The sequence below is a fragment of the Beta vulgaris genome, chromosome 4 (assembly GCF_026745355.1).
Source record: "Beta vulgaris subsp. vulgaris cultivar EL10 chromosome 4, EL10.2, whole genome shotgun sequence".
NCBI classification, from domain to species: domain Eukaryota; kingdom Viridiplantae; phylum Streptophyta; class Magnoliopsida; order Caryophyllales; family Amaranthaceae; genus Beta; species Beta vulgaris.
In genome coordinates, this window is record NC_079205.1 from 22,688,319 (window position 1) to 22,702,938 (window position 14,620).

The window sequence follows — 14,620 nt, forward strand, 5'->3', positions numbered from 1 at the left end:
CATCCATACAACCCCTTTCCCTCCCTCACATTCTCTTGCTCTTCCTCCCACATTTTCGAAAATGTGGGTTTTGATTTGGAGAACGAAAACAGAGGATTTTCGTGGGTTCGAAAATCTGTGAGGAAGAAGAAAAGGATATGAGGGAGGGAAGGAGGAGCTTCGGGGATGCAAGGGACGGGGGATGCGTAGAAAGGGGGCTTCGGGGGTGGGGATGCGGGGGAAGGAGAGAGAGCTTCGGGGGTGGGAGAAGCGGGGGCTATTGTGCTGCGGGAGGGGTTGCGAGGCAGCGGGGGGAGGGGGTTGTGGGTGTGGGGGAAGGGGGTGCAGGGGTGGTGGGGAAGGGAGCTACGGGGGGGGTGGTGGGACAGTGGGGGGAAGGGGTCGAGGAGGGTGGTGATTGGGTTGTTAGGGTTAATTATGCGTTAATTTTAGGATTAAGGGTAGAGGGGGTTAGGTTTAGATGATATAATTAGGGTTAGAGGGGGATTAGGGGTAATGACTAACAGTGATAGACTTATGTTAGTTAAAAGGATAGTTTGATGTATTTTTTAAATCGTTGGGGGTGTATGTTGAATTTGGAAACTTGGAAGGTTATATGGTGCAAAATTTTTTTTTTGTCAAAGGTAAATGGTGAAATGATTGTTAATTGTATTATGTTTTTGGGTGATGGGGTGACAAGTATAAACTAAGGCTCATTCCTGCTTAACGCAACAAGATAATGGGCCTTCGGAACATTAAACCTAGACTCTGTTAGACACTTAAAGAAAGGCAAACAAACAACAATACTACAGATTGATAAAACTAGCTCAAATAAAAAATAATCAGAATTCTAGAGAAATGAGGAAGTCAATAACTTGCATGGAGTTCGTCCGAATCAAAGTTGCACGATTATATCGAGCTGCCTCTTATGTAGCGCTCCAAAATGCTAATAGTTCAGCATGATAGGCAGAGAAGGTGCGGACACATTCACAATGCTTGACCTAGCCAATACCAGCTTAGGACCAACCCAGATATTTCTTCTTCTTCCAAGTACCATCAACCACAAACACTAGCATCCCAGCTAACCTCCAACACTTCGCTTGCATGTCTCTACTTTGATGAAGCCCCGCATACTTTACCTAATCGTTCTTTTCCTGCATACCAAGAGCATAATTCCATCTCTCCACAGTGCTCTCAACCAGCTGCGAGATTCTCATAGGAGAGAATGATTCATCCCTGAAATCCGGGCATTTCCAAACGGTCGGTTGCTCCACAGAATCGTCACGAACATCTTCAAAGGGATCATATCCTTCTTCGCTAAAATCGTAAAGTACCTAAATTTTGTTTGACCCAACAAGCAAGGTCCACTAGCCCATTATCTTCATTAATTCATAGGGTCGTGGCAGCCAAATATGTTTAACCACTACATATTCCGCGAATAAATGCGCTAGAGATTCCTCCTAAGAGCTACAAAGGATGCAACAACAATGAGTACATATACCTTTTTTGCGAAGATCGACTTTTAGCGATAAGGCATTTGACAAACCTACTAAGCAAACTTCTAGATCTTTGGAGGAATACACGAAGACCACAATGTCTTCCAGAAAGTCTAAAGACTCGAGAGGAGAATTTTTTATTTATAATCCACCAATACATAGACCTTACTATGAACTCGCCTTTTTTTACCTATCCAGAAAACATCATCATCAGCTAGCCTTCAAAGGATATGGGTGGCAAGGATAAAGTAAGCTTGGGGACGATCAAACCAGAAAGCAACCATCTCTGCATCCCAAATCCTACCATCCATCATAAGATCCGTAACTAGGGGTGCTAATCGAGTTGAGCAGCTCGCGAACAACTCGAACTCGACTTGGCCAATGCTCGGTCTAAACCCGACTTGGAATAGCTCAACTCGAACTCGACTCTAATTAGCTTAACTCGGAACTCGACTCAACTCGAACCTTAACGAGAACGAGTTGAGCATGACCCCGCTCGACTCGATAAGCTCGCAAGCATCTATAATGTTTTTTTATATACTTTTTCCTAGGAATTTATTTTATTTAATATAGAAAAAAATACCCCATATAAGCTACTCCCTTCGTCCCATAATAATCTTGACACTTATCAAGGCACATAGTTTTAGATGATAAGTTGTTGTTTGATGATCAATTATTCTATTGAAAAGTAGATGTGATAGGAGTAAGTAAAAGTAGTATTATTTTATTTTAAGGAGAGAGAATGTGGGATATGGTTGGATTTGGTAGGTAATAAAAATTGTATTATTTTATTTGGAGGAGAGACAGTGTGGGCCAATAGTTAAAAGGTAGAATGATTAAAATATTAGTGGGTCATATCTCAAAATAGAAGTGTAAAGAGTATTGTGGGACAGATAAAAAAAGGAAAGTATATAGAGTATTCTGGAACGGAGGAAATATATATTATAAGTAGAAAAATAAAGTCCTTCGATACGTGTAATGTCAAAAAATATGAATCAAATAACTCTTCTTTTTTATCCAATCAAAATGTAAATTAGGTGACTCATTAAAGAAGCAAATTGGAAGGAAAAAAAAAATAAATATGGAGAGGAGGAAACAACACCAAAACCATGATAGAAAAGGTGTAAAGTAAGGAAATAATAGTCCCTCATCGGTGGATTATCATGAGATGGGAGCCATTAAGATCTATAAAACATTACTCAAATAATTTATTTAAGTCTCCTTGTAAGCCTAATATGTTACTATTGTATATGGGCCTCACTAAGTTATTGAACTTGGATGATGACTTTGGTTTGGATCCTTGGACTGACTTTTTTATTAGCTCGGTTCAGTTTGAATACTTGAGCCTCTCGAGCTCGAGTCGAGCTATTTGAGCAAACCGAGCTCGAGTCTAGCTATTAGAGAAAAATGGAGCTCGACGAGTTAAGCCACAACAAACCTTAATGAGTACGAGTCTGGCGAGCTTAACGAGCAACGAGCACGAGTCGAGCATGAGTCGAGTAGGTTTCAAATGGAGTGGGGCAGGCATCTGCTCGCAATTGACTCGCTCGATTAGCACCCTTATCCGCAACCAACATTGGCTTCATGCCTCCTATAAGCCAAGGGTCTTCAGTGATCCATTTAGCCTTCTCATTACCAATATGTCGAGTAGGTTCCGAATGGAGTGGGGCAGGCATCTATTGAGACTGAATTTAAAAAAAGATTTTCCAAAACTGATCATTTCTCTCGAGACCTTACAGAAATCTTCCAAAATAGACTTGATCGCAACATTCGATTACAAGTTCATTTTGAAGAACAATAAGGCATCATTAGCAAAGAACTGGTAAGTGATCTCCGGAGCCCTTGGGCAAATCTTTAAGCGATGGAGAGTGCCTTCAGATTGCAGGAATCAAATCCGCTTAGTAAGAGCCTTCATGCACAGAATAAATAAGAAGGGGGGGGGGGGACAAATGATATCCTTGGCACAACCCCACAGTTGATTTAAATCTTCTAGATGGCATGTTATTAATCAAAATGGGGCAGGAAACCTTAGTAACACATAGCATGATCCAGTTAGTCCATATTTCTAGAACCCATGGCTCTAAGCACTAGCCCTAGGAAGTCTCATCTCACCCTATCCTAGGCCTTATTAAAATACGCCTTCAACACCGCCGCATAGTCTTTAACCCGCCTTTTCTTGCTGATCCAGTTCACGAACTCATGATCTATAAGCTAAGGATGTTGTCATTGATTTCTCTCTTTGGAACAAATGCATGTTGCTGACATTCACAAGTTTTGGCATTACACTGTTTAATCTTTTAACAAGTACCTTCAAAATATCTTGTAGGAGGTACTACACAAACTAATAGGTCAAAATATTTTACAACATTGTGGATGCTCCAATTTAAGGTCAAGGGCAAGAATAGTCTCATATCTCCTTGAGCAAAAACCACTGCTCATGAACGAAGAAACATTAATGTATAAATCATCCTCCACAATCCCCAATATTGTTTTTTGAAAAATATGGGGGGAATACCATCAGGACCCGGCGACTTCAATGTGCTCTCACTAAAGACAGCCTTCCTTACCTCCTCTTTTGAGATTGGGATGCATTATTCAGCAACACTAGTTAAGCTTCAGAAGGTGTTGCAACCAATCCATACCCAGTTCAAGTCATGTCTGGTCTTGATAGATTCGTCTAGATATGTACTTTCAAATTATCAAATTTATATAATATTTCTAAAAAGTTATTAAAGCTACCAATAGTTGAAATTGCGCATTGGCATGTGTGAAAACTCAATTGTTACATGCAATAAAAAAAGAACGAAGGAAGGATTATATGTTATCTTACTGGAGATTATGTGATTATGGATTATACAGTTTACTGTACATGGAGATGAATATGCTATTTTAATGATTTTCATATATAATGCCTTAAAACAAAAAAATTCCCACTTTGCATCATTTTACTCTCACGTCGGATTGCTAAAATCAAGCATTCTTTTTATTTTTTAGGTAAAACCACTAAGCCAATTTGTGGTTACAAGAGGAAGACTACTAATTGATGTAGCGATTTTAAGGGAAAAATTGCTAGCAAAGTAGTAAGTATACGTTTTTTTTTTTTTTTTACATCGAAGTATCGTACAAGGAAAATTAAAGCAAACAACCTAAAGTCCTAAACAGACAGGAAAAACAAAACTATAAAAGGAGTGTATTCTCTCTACACCAATACGCTAACTTACGAGCTTCGACTACTTGTGTTGTTGGGACCGTGTGACCGAAGAGCAAAGCAGTAAGTATACAAAAGTCGTTAACTGTAACCCCCAATTGAATTGGCCCTTTTCTCTTCAAGCAAGACATGACTATGTTCTATCTCTATTATATAAGTCAATGGAAGAAGTGTGGTGTCTCCATTTAAAATGACTAGAATACCTTCTAATAACTTAAAACAACGTTCTTTTTTATAATAAATTTAAAAATGAGAATCAATACAACTTGTCATATGGAATAAGTCAAAAATGGAATATGCAATCACCATTAATAATCTGACTAGATTGACACAATCAATTTGCAAAAGTAATTAAAATCTTCAATTAAAAAAAAAGTTAGTGATATATCCTGTCAACATAATACTTCGCATTTACAAAGTTTAAACAATATGGTTTATTAATATCTACAATCTTTAAAGAACCATACTAAAGCCGCTACAAGAATTATTAAATCTCGATCAATTTTTTCTAACAGTTAAAAGCCACCTTTAGTCCAAAAAGATAGTAACGTCTATAAAAAAACCTCAATAATTTAAATCACTACCAAAATAATTTTAAATTAAAAAAATATATGCCTATTCGTACATAATATTGTTGACGCATGCATCGCGTGCTTATACAACTAGTATCTATATATCTGAAGGGGTCGTGTGAATGGTAAGATTATTAGCTTATTGCACAAGCTAAGGGACGCATATTTGAATCTTAAATATAGCATACTACTCCCTAGTTTTCATTTTAATCTACATACTTACACTTTTCACGCATGCCAATGCAAACTTTGAAAACGTATATCTTTAGTTTTGTATTTGTAAAACTTATAAAAAGTACATATTAATAAAATACATGTTATGATAAATCTAACAAGATCCCACATGACTATATTTTCATCCGCGTATAAATCACAAATGATGGTCAAAGTAAAATTTGTAAATAGTGTAAAATATCAAAGTGTAATAATTAAAATGAAATGGAAGGAGTATCATGTACTTTCCTTTTTCCTTTTAATATTACATAATTTCTTGAGGTCTTATATATTGCAATATACCACCTGAGCAACAAGTGATAGCCTAGTGGTATTGGCATCACCTCCGATCCCGTCGATCGAGTCTCACCCTTTGCAAGGAGTATCCACAATTTTGTCCCTTCCTTACAAGGAACTTCATCTTACCTTAAAAAAAATAAAATAAAAAATAGAGTTTTTTGTCAGAGACAACCTTTCAAAAACAGTTTTTTGCGAAAGACAACCTTTTAAATTTTTTTGGGCAACTTCAAACCTTAATGATTTTTTTTTTTGTTGAAAACAACCTTAACCTTGTTTCCGGTGTTAACTTGCTGGATTCCGTTGTTGACTCCACTTAATAAGTCACGTGACCTCACGTGACTTCATTAAACCCAATTCTTCCCCCCATTTTCCTCCTTTTCCCCACTCCCTAACATTTATCTTCACCTTTCTCTCTCTTTTCCTCATTCTCCATTTTTCCCAAAACTTGAAGAATCTCAATTCTTCATCTTATGTTTGTGTAGGGGGTTAAATTTCTTGTACAACAGGATTGGTGTGTGAGCGTTTAATTAAAGGTATGTTCCAAATACTCTTTAATCTGGAATTTTTCAGTTTGTCGCAATTTAGGGTCTTTTTGTCGTTACGAATTTTATGTCCATTGTAACTTTTTCGGTGGTGGAGTGCATTAATTCGCAGCTTCTCCACTCTTGCAGTTCAGTAATGGCAAGAGAGGGGAGTTGGAAGGGCAGTAATGGAAGCTAAATGTTAGGGGGTGGGAAAAAGGTGGGACGATGAATGTTAGTGGGGTGGGGGAAAAGGAGGATAATGGGGGAGGGGGAGACGAATTGAGTTTAATGAAGTCATGTGACTCATAAGTGGAGTCAACACCGGAATCCGGCGAGTCAGCCCCGGAAATGAGGTTAAGGTTGTTTTTAACAAAAAAAAAAATTCATTAAGGTTTGAAGTTGACCAAAATTTTTAAAAAAATTGTCTTTCACAAAAAAATGATTTTAAAAAGTTGTCTCTGACAAAAAACTTTAAAAAATATTGCAATATACCACCTAAGAATTTAAATGTACAACTGCGTCGGATAAACAACTTTCAAACAAAAAAATTCATCAATACTAGTCTAATCTAATTAAACCAGTGACCAAGTGAAGATTTTTACATTTAGAGGAGAGAGGTGGGTCCTATGTTTAAGTTTGCGCCTTAAGGGTGCGTTCTATTCAACTTATTGGACCTGAACTTATTGGAACTTATCTGAACTGAACTTATTGAACCTGAACTGAACTTATTGGAACTTATTAAACCTGATTGGACCTGATTCAACTTATTGGACCTGATTGGAACTTGTTAGACCTGATTGAACCTGATGACCTTATTAGACCTTATTGAAACTTATTGACCCTGATTGAAACTTATTAGACCTTATTGGACCTGAATTGAAACTTATTAGACCTTATTGGACCTAATTGAAATTTATTTGACCTTATTAGACAAAAACATTGACCATGAATAACATAAATATTACCACTAATGTAAATACTACCCCTCAAAATTTTTTATGGAATAATTATTATTATAATTCGTCCTTTAAAAAATAATGATTATTAATTATCTCTTATGATAATTAATTTAACAAAAAAATTACTATTTATATATTTGCCTATACATAACTTTCATCACTAATATACTATATAGTGTTGTTTTAATTTTATAAAACACTAGTAGAAAATCAAAAATTAATTAATTATTATTATTATTATTATTATTATTATATTATTATTATTATTGTTAACCTTAATATTTGACCATGATTATAATATTATTCAATAGCAATATGAATAATCAAATAATAGACAATAATACAAGTATAATACTATACATTGTGGTACTTTAATAAAAAATTCTAATAATAACATAATCAGCTAATAGTAATATGAATAATAAATAATAGACATAATACAATAAATTATAAAATAATAGACATAATACAAATAAATAATAAAATAATAGACATAATACAAATAAATAATAAAATAATAGACACTAATACAAGTATAATACTATATGACATTGTGGTACTTTAATTGAAATTCTAATAATAACATAATCCGCTAATAGTGATATGAAATTATGAGTAACAAAATAGTGGACAATAATACAAATGTTTATTAAACATTGACTATTTGGACCTTATTGGACCTTATTAGACCTGATTGGAACTTATTAGACCTTATTAGGCCTGATTGGAACTTATTGCACCTTATTGGAACTTATTGCACCTGATTGGAACTTATTGGACCTTATTAGACCTTATTGGAACTTATTGCACTTATTAGACCTTATTGCAACTTATCTGAACTTATCTGAACTTATCTGAACTTATCTGAACTTATTGAACCTGAAACTTAATTTTTTAAGTTGAACAGAACGCACCCTAAGTGTATACCTAACGAAGGCAGTGACATCATAGATATATTAAGTTAATGAACAACTAATGCAGAATTCAGTCTGATCTCTAACTTTCACTATCTATATATTAATACTATTAACGCATTGATGAAATCAGTCTAATCTCTTGGAAACTTCACCCAGAGACGATAGAAAAACAACCAGTACCTAAGGTCACAAACTTTCTCATCAATTGAGCTTGGTAAACATGTCGCACGAGCTGGTGCTATTGGATTACTGGGCTAGTCCTTATGTTGCAAGGGTAAAATTGGCACTGGAAGAAAAGGGTATCACTAACTATGTATGTCAACATGAAGACTTGCTCAATGATAAAAGTTCACTTCTTTTGAAAATGAACCCGGCTCAAAAGAAAGTTCCAGTTTTAATACATAATGGAAAACCTGTTTGTGATTCCCTCGTAATACTGGAGTATATAGATGAGGTCTGGAAACACTAATCTCCAACTTTGCTTCCAACTGATCCTTATCAGAGGGCACTAGCTCGCTTTTGGGCAGATTATAATGAAAAAACGGTATCTTTCCTTTCCCTTGTGTTTATTTTTCTACTCCGTCCGTCTTAAAATGTAGTTCCCATTTTTATTTTAGAAGTGAAATTTTAAAATTTTGACCAAATATTCTTACTAATGTATAAAAAAAACATATTTGTTTCTGCTAAGAAATTGAGGGTGATCACAAATGTTGATGTGTGCTGAGAGACTTAATGTAGGCCCCAAGAAGGTATGTCTGAGCTCCGTTATCCGTACACCGGAATCCTGCAAAACAGGTTAGCCTACCCGGGGGTGGTCCCGGGATCGCCTCTCCGACGCTCAAGTCAGTTGATGATTGAGGTAGAGAGAGAAAGGGATCAATGTAGAGAGAGATGCTCTCGTTTTTGTAGCTTAGAATTGCGTACCTTTGTCTGATGAGACAACCCCTATTTATAGAGGAGAGGAGCCCCAATGAATGAGGTATTTTAGTCATCTCCAGCTGGTGGAGGATTCGCTTCCCTAGATGTAGGGGTATTTTAGTAACTTTGCCATAGGTGGGCTGATCCAAGAAATGGGCCCAAACAATTAGCCCCACGCCAAGTGATCGGAGTGGAAATCACCATTTTTAGTGCGGTTGATTGGCGGAATAAGCTGATTGCACTTTTGCCGATATTGAGCGGGACCCCAGAATCTTCTGGCAACGCCCCCGAACTTTTTCGGAGCCTTGGCCGAGCAGGTGCTATTGAGCAAGCCGAGCAGGTACCCTTGAGGCCGAACAGGTGCTATTGAGCAATCCGAGCAGGTACCCTTGAGGCTGGCCGAATTGCCCGAGCAGGCCGAGCTTGCTCCCTTGAACCATGCTGGCCGACCAGCTCTCTGCTGAGCTTACACCCTTGGAACATGCTGGCCGACCAGCCCTATTGGCCGACCGGGTGCCTAGGACGAGCAGCCGACCAAGTGCATTGGTCGAGAGGACCGACCACGCTCCTTGGTTACCCGGGCCGACCAGGTGATTTGATTGAGACGTTTACCGGATGCCGTGGTCGAGCGGCTTCATAGTCCGACCAGGATCTGCCCTTGAGGCTGGCCGAGCAGGGTGCCCTTAAGGCCGGCCGAGCAGGGTGCCCTTGAGGCCATCCGAGCAGGGTGCCTTTGAGGCCATCCGAGCAGGGTGCCCTTGAAGTTGGTCGAGCAGGGGGGTGGCATTGGCCGAGTGTCCGAGCAGCTCTCTCGAGCTTTGCTGACCGAATCCGGCCAGGTGGCCTTTGAGGTTGGCCGAGCAGGTGGCCATTTAGGTTGGCCGAGCTGCTGTTCGAGGATGGACGACCGAGTCGAGCCGGCGCATTGATGTTGGCCGACCAGGTACGTAAGGATGGCTGACCGAGGTCCCACGTAAGTGGCCGAGTAAATGCCCAAGCCGAGTAGGTCCTTGAGCTGATTGGTTCCTTGATTACCCGGGCCGACCAGGTGCCTTGATTGAGAGGTCGACGGATGACTTGGTCGAGCTGCAAGGGTGTTGTTAAGGTTAGCCGACCAGGTGCTTTTGAGGCAAGCCGACCAGGTGCCTTGGTGAAGGACCGACCAGGTGCCTTGGTGAGGGGCCGACCAGGGGTATGCGCTGAGTGGCCGAGCAGCTCTCTCGAGCTTTGCTGGCCGAGTCCGAGCGGATGCTCTGGTCGAGGGGCCGAGAGGATGCACTAGCCGAGTAGCTTCATAATTCAACTGGGTGCCTTGACCGAGTAACTCTACTGGCCGAGCAGGTGCTCTAGTTGAGGAGGTCTTTGTGCGGATCGGGCGCCACTTCGGATGAGGAGCTAATGAGCCTCATTCCGTCCGAGTGGGTGCCTATGAAAAACTTGGCATTAATTCGGCTAAGTGCGAGAGTGACTCGTCAAAGAAGGGAAGCTCTCCTAGTGACCGAGCGGGTTGGACGCCACTTGGAAGAGGAGCTAATGAGCCCCATGCTGTCCGAGTGGGTGCGAATGAATTACTTAAGCCAAATTATAAGTATGGGCGCGACTCGTCAAAGGAGAGAGGGTCTCCTAGTGGCCGAGCGGGTCTCCAATAAGCCGAGCTGGTCGGACGCCACTCGAATGAGGAGCTAATGAGCCCCATGCTGTCCGAGTGGGTGCCATGAGGTACTTAGCTTTAATATGGCTAAGTATTTGAGAACGACTCGTCCAAGGAGAGAGGGTCTCCTAGTGGCCGAGCGGGTCGGACGCTACTCGAATAAGGAGCTAATGAGCCCCATGCTGTCCGAGTAGGTGCCAATGAAGTACTTAGTTTGATTTGGCTAAGTATGAGAGCGACTCGATTAGTTTGCACTTAATTATTTTCGCTAAGTGATAGGGTACTCCTGGCCTAACCGAGGAGGTACCGCGAGATACACGCTCGACTCGGGAGACTAATGAGCCCCATGTTTGGCCGAGGAGGTGACTTTGTTTGCACGCTCGACTCGGGAGGCTAATGAGCCTCATGTTTGGCCGAGGAGGTGAATTTGTTTGCACGATCGACTCGGGAGGCTAACGAGCCCCATGTTTGTCCGAGGAGGTGAATTTGTTTGCACTTAGCTATTTTCGCTAAGTGGTAGGGTACTCCTGGTCTAGCCGAGGAGATACCGCGAGATATGCTCGACTCGGGAGGCTAATGAGCCCCATGTTGGCCGAGGAGGTCTTGCGACGCTACTCGACTCTCGAGTAGTCTAGTCGTTGACACTTAGCCGTTTTTCGACTAAGTTAGTTAGGACGCTCCTCTTATGACTGAGGAGGTGCCAGTGATGGAGCTTCTCGACTCGGGAAAGCTAGGGAGATCCATGCTTCCCGAGGAGGTCTTTTGACGCTACTCCGATCCCGAGTAGGTCCAATTGCTGATACTTAGCCGTTTTATTGGCTAAATTAGTTGGGGGAGGTTTCCCCGTATTTGAGTGCCGTTGGAGAAGTTTTTATTCAGGGGATGACGAACATCATCGTACCTCCATCAATTGTATTCATTTGACCAGCTGAGGCGTTCAAGCAATTAGCCCCACGCTGGATGATCGGATAGGGTAGCATCATTCTTTCCCAAGGCGATCGTCCAGCGGAAACCGAAGAGATCTATGTTCCTGGGTACCCTGCTAGGCCTGAGGGGGGGTGAGAAGCCCTAGTTAGAGTTAGGAAGCAACGCCCTCGAACTTTTGCGAAGTATAAGCTGCCCGAGCAGCTCCCTTGGCCGAGATTGTGCCTCGCTTCAAGTTATGCTCAATACAGGATTGGTCGACCGGGTCCCTGTCTGAGCAGGTATCAGTGAGTTACTTAGCCTAAATTTGGCTTAAGTATAAGGGCGGCTCGACGAAGGGAGAGGGTCTCCTATCAGCTGAGTGGGTCGGATGCCACTCGTAAGGACTAATGAGCCACATGCCGTCCGATGGGCGCCAATTTAAATACTTAGCTTGAATGAGTACGCGCAAGTATGAGTGACTCAGCAAAGGAGAAGGGTCTCAGTGACCGAGCGGGTCCAGATATGGAGGATATGGGTCTATTGAGCTTCGCTCTTTTGACGTCATGAATACTCCGGTATGCTGTACTTAGCCATTTTTGGCTATGTTAGTGAGATTTTCCCTCCTGACTGAGGAGTGTCATGGCGAAATCTAGCCTTTTGAGCCTCCTTTTGCTCGCCTCTATTGGCTTGATAGTCTTAGTTTTGCTGGACTGATCTGGGTGATGCAAGGCTTTTGATAGTGTGCCTTTGAAGCTTAAATGAGTAGACGTCGTCGATGAGTCGATGTTTTTGATGAATAGGCCCCTCTGGCTGAATTACATCATACACTCGAGGGTGCCACTTCTTATTCTGGAGAGGTTTTATGGTTCTGAGTCACCACACCCCTTGCTCAGGTCAGTCTTCATCGGTTGTTCTTTCATACAACTTGTTCTGAGTGATAACGTGTTTTATCCTTTTGAGGGTTGACGCGATCCTTCCCTCTATTTAGGCCCTAGCCGTTAGGCTGACCATCTCAGGAAGGACGAACGATCTCCTCACGACGAGTGGAGACCATACACATCCGACTTTGCTGATGTTGCGGGATGACCGTCTCCGTAGTGGATTCTCCATTGGGGTGGAATCCTCATCATTCGACAGAGGGATACACCAATAGGTGCATATGGGATGTTTGAGCTCTCCAGGAACGGTCGGCTTGGGAGCATGTCTTCAAGGTTGGGCCATTGCTGAGCAGCAATGAGGTGAGTTTTGCTGAGTAGTACAACAAGGTGAATCTTGCTGAGTGGTGGCGAAGTAACTTCTTGTACTTTCCCCACAGACGGCGCCAAACTGTTCTGCTAAGAAATTGAGGGTGATCACAAATGTTGATGTGTGCGAAGACTTAATGTAGGCCCAAGAAGGTATGTCTGAGCTCCGTTATCCGTACACCGGAATCCTGCAAAACAAGGTTAGCCTACCCGGGGTGGTCCCGGGATCGCCTCTCCGACGCTCAAGTCAGTTGATGATTGAGTAGAGAGAGAAAGGGATCAATGTAGAGAGAGATGCTCTCGTTTTGTAGCTTAGAATTGCGTACCTTTGTCTGATGAGACAGCCCCTATTTATAGAGGAGAGGAGCCCCAATGAATGAGGGTATTTTAGTCATCTCCAGCTGGTGGAGGATTCGCTTCCCTAGATGTAGGGGTATTTTAGTAACTTTGCCATAGGTGGGCTGATCCAAGAAATGGGCCCAAACAATATTCATGAGAAATCTTGTTAGATTCTTCTCAATGTATAAATTCGTAATATCAATTTTTTATATTTTTTATTAACAAGAAATTGAAGATATTCTAGGTCAAAGTACGTTTTAGAGACTGTCCAAAATGAAATGGAAACTATATTTTTTTTGAAACAAAGGGAGTATTTCATAATTGGTTTTTATTGATTGGTCATTAGAGGATCTAAAATCTTGTAGTCCCTCGATCTAATATTGATCCCTACATTTTCTATATTCTCAATTTCTGACGTTTCAGCTCTTCAACTTTATCCGAAAGTTATGGAGACAAAAAGAAGAAATTGAACAAGAGGAAAAGAAGGATTTTATCAATTGCCTAAAGTTGTTGGAAGGGGAGCTTGGAGAGAAGCCTTATTTCAGTGGAGATACTTTTGGTTATTTGGACATTGTATTAATTCCAGGTTATAGCTGGTTTTACTCCTATGAGACATTCACTGGACTGAGCATAGTTGCCGAGTGTCCGAAACTTATTGCATGGGCTAAGAGATGTGAGGAGAGGGATAGTGTGATAAAGTCTTTACCAAACGAGCTTGAAATCTATAATTATGTTTTGGAACTACAGAAGATTTTTTTAAAGGATTAAGAAAGGGGGAGCATTCAAAGATCAATTCATGGATGTTGGTTATTTTGTTCTTCTTAACAATTACAAAGTAGTATTGTGACTTGTGAGAATTGGGCAGCCACCAGCCAGTAATGGGGGTGGTTGGTTAAGTGCCCCTTTGTGATGTATTACCTTTTTTTTTTTATTTCTATTTAGTTGTAACATTTTGCTATTCATAGTCTTTAATAAATTATCTTGATTATAATAAAATATTTTATTTCGTGTTGGTAAATCTCATGAAAGTTGAGTATTTTACATTCTCCTTTTTCTTAATAGTCTCAACATTTAAATGGGAACAAAGGACAACATTAGTGAAAAAAAATCTCAAACGTTCGGTTTTTTAACCTCAAATGTTATGTATTTACTCGTTGTTTATACATATGTATAAATCAAAGAGTTATACATACATATCTCTAAATAACTAACTATTATGATCCTCCTCATCTAAATCTAAGGAACAACAACATACGGTAAAATAAGATTTTTTTCAAACTAGTAGACAAAATCGAGTTTAACATAATTAGTTTAGAGTTTGAGAAATCTCACATCATAAATACTTGCAAAATGGATACATTAAGCCATTCTCCTGTCATAAATTGGAAAACATC

The 14,620-nt window shown here is 40.4% G+C and overlaps 1 non-coding gene across 1 annotated transcript; it reads left to right on the top strand.

Annotated features, from left to right (window-relative positions):
- Positions 1 to 8,282: 8,282 nt before the first annotated feature.
- On the top strand, positions 8,283 to 14,361 carry LOC104885257 (probable glutathione S-transferase). The gene is made up of 2 exons (XR_007273309.2): positions 8,283 to 8,712; positions 13,650 to 14,361. It is a non-coding gene; the product is annotated as a probable glutathione S-transferase (transcript).
- The last annotated feature ends 259 nt before the right edge of the window (positions 14,362 to 14,620 follow it).